Genomic DNA, 12,118 nt, shown 5'->3' with positions numbered 1-12,118 from the left:
CCGGTCACACATTCCACCACTGGGAATATCAGGGCAGGAACGTCAAGCAGAACTCATAGAGCTGTGGCTCTCAACCTTTCCAGTGCTGCGACTCTTGCAGTACAATTCTCCATGTTACAGACTCCCCGCCCCCAACCACAAATTATTTTCATTGCTCCTTCATAGCTCTAATTTTGCTACTGTTATGAACTGTAATATAAATATCTGATATGCAGGATATCTGATGTGCGACCCCTGTGAAAGGTTGAGAATCCCTGCTCTAGAGGAACCAGGCTAGCTGCCTTACTTTCTGACTTGTTCATAGGTTCATGCTCATCAGGCTTCTGACATAGCCCAGGTCCACATGCCTAGGAATGGCACTTCCCTCAGTTGGCTGAGATCCCTATATTAGACATATTTTAAGACAACCCCTTACAGACTTAGCCACAGGTCCATCTGGTCTTTGCAGTCCCTCATTTGATACTCTGTTAGATGATTTTCAGCTGTACCAAGTTGACAGCTGAAGCCAATTAGTACAAGTGCCTGTCAATAATAGGGTTCCATAATTGATTTAATAATATGGTACTTAGTACCAGAAAATGAAAGAATAATGGGAGAAATTATTTCTTTCATATATTATCTGTTTTAGTTACTTCTCTGTTGCCGTGATAACACACTGACCAAGGCAACTTATAAAAAACTGTAATATGTTGGCTTATGTGACCAGAGAGTTAGGGTCTGTGGTGGCAGGGATAGCTTGGCAGCAGGCAGCTGGCAGCTGGCATGATGACGGGGGAGGAAGTAGAGCAAATTTGAAGTATGTGAAGCGTTTCACCCTTCGAGCCCACCTCCAGTAACATACTTCCTCCAGCGAGGCTCTGCCTCCTCACCTTCCCCAACGTGTCACCAGCTGGGGGCCAAGTGCTCAAATGCCTGAAACTGCGGATGATATTTCTTGGTTGAACTATGTAGCACATTTAAACAGAAAGGAAACTAGCTGTGCCTCTCTGAATCACCGTGTACTGCATTTAGACTGTTGTCTGTGTTCTGTAGCAGTGCTTTTCTTTGGGCTGCCAGCTCACAGATAATGACACAGAGACATTATTAATTATGAAAACCTTAGCTTAGATTTGTTCTCAATTAGCTCTTATAACTTAAATTAACATGTTTATATTAATTTAAGTTTCGTGGTTTGTTACCTCATCTCCATATGGCCCGTCCTCCAAGTGTGGCCGGTAACTCTGCCTTTCTTCTTCACAGAGTTCTCTCTCTGCCCGGAAGTCCTGCCTATACCTCCAACCTAGCTATTGGCCATTCAACTTTTTATTACACCAATCACAGCAATACATTTTCATACAGTATACAAACATTCCACAACAGTGACCCAGAGCAAACTATAACAGAACTTTGTTTTAGCTAAGAAACTAATTAGTACCACTCTCCAGACTGGAAATTGTCTTCAAGAAGTTTCTAGTGATATTTTGTTTGCAATTTAACAAATAAAGCTTGCCTGAAGATTAGAATGCAGAACTAAGCCACTAATTAGTCTTAGAGGTGAGGCAGTGGTGGCACACACCTTCAATTCCAGCACTCAGGAGACAGAGGTAGATGAGTCTTTGAGAGTTCAAGGCCAAACTGGGCTACACAAAATTTATCCAGTCTAAAAAAGAAATAAAGCCAAGCAGTGGTGGCTCACATCTTTAATCTCAGTATTTGTGAGTCACATGCCTTCAATCCCAGCACTAGGGAGGTGGAGTCAGGAAGAGAAATGGCTGGGCGGAGAGAGGAATATAATACAGGAGACAGGATACACAGTGTGCAGTCTGAGCAGCAGTGTGGTCTGCAAGGCAGAGTCTGCACCAGTCAGTCTGAGGATGCCATCAGAGGACACAGTCTGGGGATGCAGTCAGAGGTCACAGTCTGAGGATGCAGTCAGATGTCACAGTCTGGGGATGCAGTCAGAGGACACAGTCTGGGGATGCAGTCAGAGGTCACAGTCTGGGGATGCAGTCAGAGGACACAGTCTGGGGATGCAGTAGAAGGACACAGTCTGGGGATGCAGTCAGAGGTCACAGTCTGGGGATGCAGTCAGAGGTCACAGTCTGGGGAAGCAGTCAGAGATCACAGTCTGGGGATGCAGTCAGAGGACACAGTCTGGGGATGCAGTCAGAGGTCACAGTCTGGGGATGCAGTCAGAGGACACAGTCTGGGGAGGCCGTAGAGGACACAGTCTGAGGATGCAGTCAGAGGACACAGTCTCAGGATGCAGTCAGAGGTCACAGTCTGGGGATGCAGTCAGAGGACACAGTCTGGGGATGCAGTCAGAGGTCACAGTCTGGGGATGCAGTCAGAGGACACAGTCTGAGGATGCAGTCAGAAGTCACAGTCTGGGGATGCAGTCAGAGGTCACAGTCTGAGGATGCAGTCAGAGGTCACAGTCTGAGGATGCAGTCAGAGGTCACAGTCTGGGGATGCAGTCAGAGGACACAGTCTGAGGATGCAGTCAGAAGTCACAGTCTGAGGATGCAGTCAGAGGTCAGAGTCTGGGGATGTAGTCAGAGGTCACAGTCTGGGGAGGCCGTAGAGGACACAGTCTGAGGATGCAGTCAGAGGACACAGTCTCAGGATGCAGTCAGAGGTCACAGTCTGGGGATGTAGTCAGAGGACAGTCTCGGGAGGCAGACTGAGGACAAGATTTCCTTTTCAGTCCGAGGATTCAGTAGAGGTTAAAGGTCTCACTAGTGGCACTGCTTCTCTGATCGCTCAGCTTTCATCCTCTCATATCTGACTCCAGGTTTTATGAAGAACAATTAGAATTCATGCTACAGAAATTATTCAGAGTTAACTGGCATGGTGTTACAAGCACCCCATGAGGGCAGAAGTTTGACAGCACTAGAGGACAAACCAGCAGTGCAAGCTGTATGCTCAGAAATCCAGGACTATATTAGAGACAAATTTTAATATTTCTCTTGTTTTTATATAAATAGATAAAAATTACAGGACTGATAGAATTTTCTTTTTTACTCATTATTCAATAGCTAGGTCACATTTTAATTTCATATTGGGTTGACCATACAATATAAAATAATCCAAACAGAACACAATTATTCAACTTGGAATTTTTCTGCACACAGAAACACGTACATTTTTTATTCTCTCTCAGGTTTTCAGCCGAATTTGAGGATTTGAACAGAGTCTCAGCAAAATCTTTTCTGTTCTTGGAATATACTTACCTGATATGTTTATCAAGTTAGGATTTTTTTGTGTGTGTGTATGTGTGTGATAAGTAAACAAAAACACATGTTCATACAACCATTCCACTATTTTTGTGGTTTCCTAGTCTTTTTATTGTCGGAGGCCAGAAAATCATGCTAATTTTCCCTTTTAGGAGAAGGCTAGTCCTGTCTAATGGCCATGTTCCCTGCTGTCCGTATAATGCTCTGGCTGCTTCCATGTCAGCATCTCCTGTCGGTCCCCCGAGGCGGACTTTCGCAGAGTGCTTGGATGCTCATTCTGCCTGATGTCCTCATTATTACCAGTGAGGTCTGCTTTGATTGACAACTGATGTACAACCAGCAGCCCCCATCCTATGCCTCAGTAGCTTCTGTACCACAGGTGTCAGCCTGTCAGGTGAAGCCAGCAGCAGTGTTTCCATGTGACTGCCTGGTACCACAAAGCCACGTTCACTCAGGTGAATTAAACTGGTTTTGATTTGTAATAAGAAATCAAGATTGCAGAGTGTTAGTGGTGGCAACTATTTCCCTTGGTCTTAAATTGTGACATTATTAGGCTGGATTTTATTGAACTTGAGGCTGGTTGAATCATAAAAGAAGCAGTACTAATCCACATTGGTAATTTTCTTCTACAATTTTTTGATTCTTTAAGAAAATTGTTTAATCTTTGAAAGTTTTACACACACACACACACACACACACACACGACATACTTGATTATAGCTTACCTCCTCCCCCACTCGCTAGTGTCCCCTAGGACTTCTCAGCTCATCTCTTTCTCAACTTCATGGCCTTCTTTTATAAAGTTCATTTATTTATTACTTATTCCAATGAATTACACTAGTGCTACCCATATGCACACATGCATGGGGTCATTCACCAGGAATGGGAACCCTTCTAGTGGCCACAGTTCTAAAGAAAAGTGACCCTCTTCTTCCAGTAGACATTAACTGCCAGTAACTCATGCAGGAGTGGGCTCTCAGGAGCTCCAGCCCCTGCTCTGGGTTTGATCTTGTGTAGATTGTGTTCCTGTGAGCCATAGTACTGTCATGTGCAGAAGACAGTGCTTCACATCACATCTCCCACAACATTCCATCCTTCTGTCAGTTTTTTAAAATTATGTGCATATGTCTCTGTGCAGATTTATGCACATGAGTTCAGTGCTCACAGAATCCAGAAGATGGCATTGATTCCCCTGGAGCTGATGTTACAAGCTGTTATGAATGACCTGATGTAGGCACTGGGTGCTGAGCATGGGTCCTCTGGAAGAGCAGTATAATCTCTTAACCACTGAGCCATCTCTCCTGCTTCAACACTAGGTTGTGTTCTCATAAAAATATTTTATAAAGATTTATTTTATTTTATATGTATGAGTGTTTTATATGCACATATGTATGTGTATCATGTTTGTGCCTGGTACCCATGGAGACCAGAAGAGGGCATCAGGTCCCCTGGGACTGGAGTTATGGATGGTTGTGAACCATCATGTGGATGCTAGGAATTGAAACTGGGTTTCAGTTTTGCAAGAGCAATAGTTGCTTTAAATCACTGAGCAATCTCTCCAGTCCCCAGCAATCCATTCTTTTTTCCCTTTTTTAGTATTATTTTATTTTATTACTTAAAAAATACCAAGCCAAATTCCCACTCCCTCCCCTCCTCCCACTCCCATCACACACCCTCCCACCTCACCGCCTCCAATCCTAAGATAGGGCAAGGCACCCTGCCCTGTGGAAAGTCCAAGGCCTTCCCTACTGCACCTACTACATCTAACTTGAGCAAGGTATCCATCCAAAGAGAATAGGATCCCAAATGTCAGTCCATGCAGCAGAGGCAAATTCCAGTGCCACTGTCTGCCCCAACTGTCAACCACATTCAGAAGAACTAGTTTGATCCCATGCTCGTTCACTCTCAGTTCAGCTGGAGTTGGTGAGCTCCCATTAGCTCAGGCAGACTGTCTCAGTGGATGACCCCATCATGATCTTGACTTCCTTGCTCACACTCTCATTCCTTCCACTTTTCTTTCTTTCTTTCTTTCTTTCTTTCTTTCTTTCTTTTTCTTTTTGGATTTTTTGAGACACTTTTCAACTGGACCTTGGGAACGCAGTTTGGAGCTCCGATGTGGGTCTCAGTCCCTGTTTCCATCAGTTGCTGGATGAAGGTTCTATGGTGATATTTAAGATAATCATCAGTCTGACTACAGGGCAAGGCCAGTTCAGGCACCCTCTCCTCTAATGCTTAGGGTCTTAGCTGGGGTCACCCTTGTGGAACCTGGGAATTTTTCTAGAGCCAGGTTTCTTGCTAACCCCATAATGGCTCCCTCAATCAAGATATCTCTTTCCTTGCTCTCATCTCTGTCCTTCCTCCATCTCGTCTATCCCATTCCCTCAAGCTCTCCTTAATCCTCCCCTTCACCCCTTCCTCCTACCCCCTGCCCCCACCAGGAGGCATTCCATTCTTCATGCATATAACTTTATTTACTATTTCTCAGGTTACACGAGCGAGTTTATTTTGGATGTTTTTGAGAACAGCGTGCATTTTAATATGGGCACACCTCCTCTCTTAGCTCCCGTGTCATCAACAATTTCCAGTGTCTCGCTCTGTCTAGGAATCATTTGGAGAGGGGCGAGGACTTGAATTTAGGAGTGCGCCTGTAGAGCTGAGTCAGCCCCTCTTGTTTTATCTTCAAATATTACTCCTTTAAAAGGAACTAAAGCTTATACGGTATGTTTCTGCCACCACTTGCTGATGAGCCAGGTCGGTGGGTCTGAAATAAAGTTCCACAGGTAAGTGGGTAATTTCTACGAACACAGAAAAGGCAAACAGAATCCTGGTGAACAGACGCCTTTAGAAAGGGACTTTCTGTTCTACGAAGTGAACTGGCTTGGGAACTTCATTCTGGTTTGACTGAGTATTGATATTAATTCGGCACAGTGGCTTCCATCTGACCTTTCTAAATAATTTATAATGCTGCAGCCAAAAATCTCTATCATAACTTAAAAATCTATGGTAAATTATTCATAAATATTTCTCTGGGGGCTTATAATTTATAATATAACTGCAAGCCATAACATTTGTTCCTTAATTATAGACTTCAGTTTATCTAGAGGAGATTTTTATTCTGTAAATTTTATATTTCAATAATTACTTTTACCTTAAAATCCTTCATATTAAAAACTCTTTAAACTACCACTGACACCAAGAGAAGATTAGCACAAGGTGAGATGCATAAAAATGAATTTTTAATGGTGTCAAATTATCTTTTCGAGTGAGCTAAAAGCTGAATTACAGTTTAGAAAGTACACTGTGCACCTCATCACTTCCAGTGTGTCATGTAAGTAGGACCGCATCGCCTGCTGTGAGAATGAGTGGAGACAGGATGGCTGCCTGGTTAGCACTGATGTGTTTCTGGTCAGCCCTAGCCTTTATCTCCACAACCCATAAAGGACCCAGTTTGATTCTGTTTATAACTCCTTCTCTATCTTTTAGTACATGCTTGCTGCAAAGTTTATCTTCAGTTATCTGTATGCTAGGTTCACAGCATCTTGTTTAAAACAATAAGGCATCATTTAATATTCCTTTCTTAACTATAGAACTTGCTTCATCATATTACTAGAGAGAGAGTCATATCAGTTATAAAAATGTTGGAAATATTTAACGTAGAACATGGTATTTATTTGTGATGCAGGCATGTGGCTGTTAATTTATTTTCATCAGATATAATGTCAGATATATATAATAGGTAGATATATCTAGCTCTATAATGTTAACCTTGGGTTTAATATTTGCTTTGATTTTCTCTATTGTTTAAAAATCACTTTAAGAGCGGAGCTGAATGGGATGACAACACCACCCCAGGGCCTCTCTTAGCCACACTGTGGTTCTGGATGCAGACTCTGGTAGGGATTCTGGGTCTGTTTTGTTTTGTTTTTCCCAGTGCTCAAGGCAATTTACCTTTTGCATATCTTTGTGAACTGGTTTTCAGCTTTTATGCAAATTGCAAATCCTTTGTGAGAAATCAGTCTGCCACTTTATTTTTGCATGTATTGACTAGGTAAATATCAAATGTCCCCCACTCAAAGAGAACAGAATTTAAGAGAACTCTGAGTAACATTGAAATTCAAATTTTATGTCATCAATACCCATTTTGACATTTTGCCAGTCCGCTTAAATTTTTTTCCCAGAAAAACATACATTACTGTTCAATACGTTATGTTACTCAATTATATAAATGAGGTTTCTGCTTCCCTTTCCCACAGCATGGCATATAACTTAGTGTGCTCAGTTCAGCTCCAAAGTATACCCGTGGAAACTCCACGCTACCACTTCACAGGCAGTCTGTAGGGTCCTGGAGAAGGAATCTAATCTCCAAGGCATAATAGAAGGCTGGATGTGTCTCTAGATGGAGCCTGGTCCTGTTCCCATTCCTCAGCAGAGGGCAGAGACAGTTACACAATGTGAAGATTTCACACTTCTGTGAACACTAAGTACTTAGTCACATCATCCTGCCCATCACCGATCTAGATTGTGCATGTGCCAAGCTTGTGATCTTTCCCTTAGTCTACTGTGCCCAGTGAACTATCTCAGAATTCTTTGGGGTCAAGAAAACTCATGCTCATCTTTCCAGTACCATTATGATTTCCTTGGCTCTTTCTACTTTATTACCTTAATTTCACCCCCTAATATATTAAGAAGGATTTCCATAAGGACATGGCTATAGCTTTTCAGATAAAAACCTAACTAGAAAAAAAATAACCTTTCCTATCTGGTAAATAGGGCTTAGAAAGATGGTTAGGTCCTTTGAGATGTTTCTACTGAGGATCAGAAATACCTGCATTTGAAGTGAGGGGATTGTTTTCATGTTCACATGAGCAACAGCAAGAATTGCCACAAAAAAGCAAAAAAGTGAACACACAGAAGAAAGGACAAAAGGGTAAAAAGCCAACATAGATTTCATATTAAAAAATAAGTGACCATTCTGTACCTTGCAGCATTCAAGTGAAGAAAATAGTCTCTGTGGCCATTGCACATACAAGGTACAGAAGCAAGACACCATATATATAAAATAAGAATAAATAAATCCTTAAATATTCATATGTGCAAATATAAGAAGGAGCTAGAGCAAAATAGGAGCTCCATATTAGATGTCTGAAAAGCACTCTAACGTTTTTAGCTACAGTGGAAATGGTGCTACCTATAGCCAATCAGACCGAGTTCAAATGTCAGGACTGGTACTTAGTAACAGTCATATGACTTTAGGCCAAGTTATTTACTATCTCTAAGCTTCTGATGTGCTCACTTTTGGAATAGGTCTAAAACTAACTAAATCACAAAATAAGTACAACTAAGTACTACTTAGACCTATTCCAAAAGTGTGCAATGGCCACAGAGACCTACAGAGGATGTCAGAAGCCCTAAAGCTGGAATTACAGATAGCCGTTATTTTGTGTGGGTGCTGGGAACTGAACATGAGTCTTCTGCAAGAGCAGTAAGGGTTCTTACCCATCGGGCCATCTCTCCAGCTCCATATGCATGCATTTTAAAACACAATGTTAGCTTTCTGTTGTCAGAACAGAATGAACTATTAGCCCTGCAATCCCTGGTTAGATATAGTGAGCTTACACCTATTTCATGTTGCCTTCCTCTCTTCGAAGGGTTCAGAGTTCGGTGCCATTTTTGTTTTTATAAGCCAAGTTTTTTTCATGTTTGTGTTGTTAACATTTAGAACTAGATGCTTCTTTGTTGTGGCCCCTGCCTTCTGAATTGTAGATACTCAGCGACACTACTGATCTTAACCTGCCAGGTGCATATACCACCACCCAGTATGAAAATCCAAAATATCTCATTAATATTGCCAAAGCTGATTGACCCAGTAGTCCACCACTGTTTTGATGTAGTTATCTAATTATTCTCTACCAATAAAAAGTCAGGAGTCAGATATCCGGATAAGAATCTGAGTGATCAGAGACACAGTAGAGAAGTACCCAGAAACCCTGTCTCTTCTGTTCCTCCGACCAAAAGGACTGATGGTGCGGGACAATTGTCTATATTCTGTCAATTATGTTTTAAATAAATGCTGATTGGCCAGTAGCCAGGCAGGAAGTATAGGTGGGACAACAAGACAGGAAGTAGAGGTGGGTCAATGAGAACAGGAGAATTCTGGGAAGAAGGAAGCTCCCTCTGCAGTCGTGTCCAGGCACAGAAGAAGCAAGATGTGACTACACCACTGAAAAAGGTACTGAGCCATGTGGCTAACACAGATAAGAATAATGGGCTAATGTAAGTTATAAGAGTTAATAAGAAGCCTGAGCTAATGGGCCAATCAGTTAATAGTTAATGTACACCTCTGTTTGATTTCGTTGGGACTGTGGAAACCATGCAGGACAGAAACCTCTGACAACAGGCTGAGATTCTCTTTTTGCCCTGCCTTATTACTTCCTGTCCCTCTATCTGTACTCAGTCCTCCAAAATATCTATGGTTAATAACCTTATTGTCATAATGTGATCAAAATATCACACAACACTGCTCTAAAGGCAACATGAATGGATCTTACCGCAAATGCAGCCCCTCGTGCAGTTTCTATCTTGAATGTTAGAGGTTTCAAGCCACTAAAGACTTAGATGTTGTCTTATCAAAACAAGGTAACAAGCAAGTCCTAACTGGATCCACTGAGCAAACTCTTAGCTCTCTAGGACAGCTGTTCTCCTGACTGTAGCTTGGCATTCTAGAAACTCACTCACATACATGTTCAGTCACTGCAGCAGGGAAAGAGAGCGGAGAGAATCACACACGCAGTTTTAAATATACCCAATGGGAGGTGGTACTTGTTACTAGCTCAGCTCATTTATTAACAAAAGCAAGTTGTGTGGGACACATCTAACTTTGAAGCAGAGGGAGGATTGGTGGTCCTCCATGTTCTAAGCAAATACAGGGAGATACTGGTGAATGTGTAGTGTTCACCACTAACCTCAGTTAAGCCCTATATAGTATGATTCAGGTAATTTGAAATACAGTATCTATCCCATAGTTCTGGAGAGAATGTATATGTGTGGAATAAGCTTATACATGAATTAGATTATATATACAATACATGATAAATCATGATAAATTTATTATGCTTGCTGGTTTGTAAAATATTTACATTTTGGTAAATTTTACATGTAAGATAATAGATTTTTCAAATAATCGCTATGATAAGATTGATTTTGTTTGTACTTTTCATGTCTTTGAATAAACTTTCATTATCCTTTTGGGTTAAATGTATTTCTCATTGTCCTAGAATTTGTTTTTATTTTTTACACAACAATTATTTTCTTTCTGTTACTTTTATTCTTGTCTGTTGCAAGTACAAAGAAAACTACTCATGTTTTCCTCACCTACACATCTTAATCTGAATGATTTAAGTACATCACATATTTTGTATCATTGAGTCTCTAGGGAAGCGTTTTCTCAAGATTTAGGATTTGAATAAGCAACATCACCTGGGAATTGTTGGGTATTGGGAGCTCTCAACTCAAGACCTATGGAGTGAGAAACTGAGCTTGCAGCTCAACCTTGAGCAATTTTAGATGTAGAATTTTATCTGATATAATAATGACAATATTCCCTCTCTGCCTCTGTCTGTCTTTCTCTCTCCTCTCTCTTAATAGTTGGTACTTTAAAGGAAAACTGATGCTGCCCTCTTCCTTTAGGTCATCTGTTTTAGTGTTCTGTTGTAAAGAGACACCATGACCACACAACTCTTACAAAGGAAAACATGTAATTGGGATTAAAGGCATGTACCACCATACCCAGTGCTAAGCTTTTCTTTAATTCTGTTATAGAATATTATTTTTAAAATGTGTTACATTTGTTTATGCTGTTGAACATTTGTTTAATGATGCAAGAATGTGTTGCATTCCTTTATGCTGCAATTGTTTAACTCTCTGAAGCTGTGTTACTTTGCCTGTCTAAAACATTTGACTGCTCTACTAAAGAGCTGAACGACCAATAACAAGACAGGAGAAAGGATAGATTGGGCTGGCAGGCAGAAAGAATAAATAGGACAAACCTGGGAGGAGAGATGGAGGAGCAAGGGAACAAGGAGCGGAGGATGCTATGGACCAGCCACACAGCCAACCACAGAGTAAGAGTGAAAGAAAGATATATAGAAGAAAAGGAAAATGCCCAGAGGCAAAAGGCAGATGGGGTAATTTAAGTTACGGAAAGCTGGCTAGAAATAAACCAAGCTAAAGCCAGGCATTTGTAAGTAATAATAAGCCTCTATGTGTGATTTATTTGGGAGCTGGGTGGTGGGCCCCAAAAGAACAAAGAGCATAGAAAAAAATGTAAAAATCAATCACATAATTCCTTTTCACAAGTTGGAAACTTAACTGGGTGGGAGCTTACCCTGAGGTCATCACTTCTTTATCCTGTTTCTTAATCTTTTACCTCCCGAACACAGGACTTAGTTCTATTCCACTTCCTGGTGCTCCCCTTTCCCTCAAATTGCACATTTTGTATTTTTCCTTGCTCATCTTGCCTGTTTTTCATTATATATCTTCATTACACATAACGTTAATAACCACAGGACAGAGTCCACACTAGACTATTTTGAGATTTCCTCTGCTGAGGGAATTCATCCAAATTTATTCACCATAGTCTCACGCAGACTTTTTGCACTAGGGCAAAAAGCAGCCACACTTTTCACCAAAATGGCACACGAATGATCTCTAGGAAACCCACTAAAATGCTTCCCCTCTGAAACCTCTCGAGTCAGCCCCCACATTTCAGATAGCCATGCTCCTACTACCATAAGCAGTGCTAAAACATTCCACTGCTTTCCCAAGCCAAAGTGCCAAAGTCCAAATTCTCCAAACAAAAACATGGTTAGGCCTATCACAGCAATACCCCAGTCCCTGGTACCAAC

At 41.4% G+C, this 12,118-nt stretch overlaps 1 protein-coding gene across 1 annotated transcript in view; it reads left to right on the top strand.

Annotated features, from left to right (window-relative positions):
- Positions 1–12,118, top strand: part of Epm2a (EPM2A glucan phosphatase, laforin) — a 115,558-nt gene that overhangs the window by 86,371 nt on the left and 17,069 nt on the right. The gene's annotated exons all lie outside the window — the stretch shown is intronic.

The sequence above is a fragment of the Microtus oregoni genome, unplaced genomic scaffold (assembly GCF_018167655.1).
Source record: "Microtus oregoni isolate MIOR12 unplaced genomic scaffold, Mior012 000033F_ref0000390, whole genome shotgun sequence".
NCBI lineage: Eukaryota > Metazoa > Chordata > Mammalia > Rodentia > Cricetidae > Microtus > Microtus oregoni.
The sequence above is the reverse complement of the archived record's forward strand: the minus strand, read 5'-3'. Positions and strand labels throughout refer to the sequence as shown.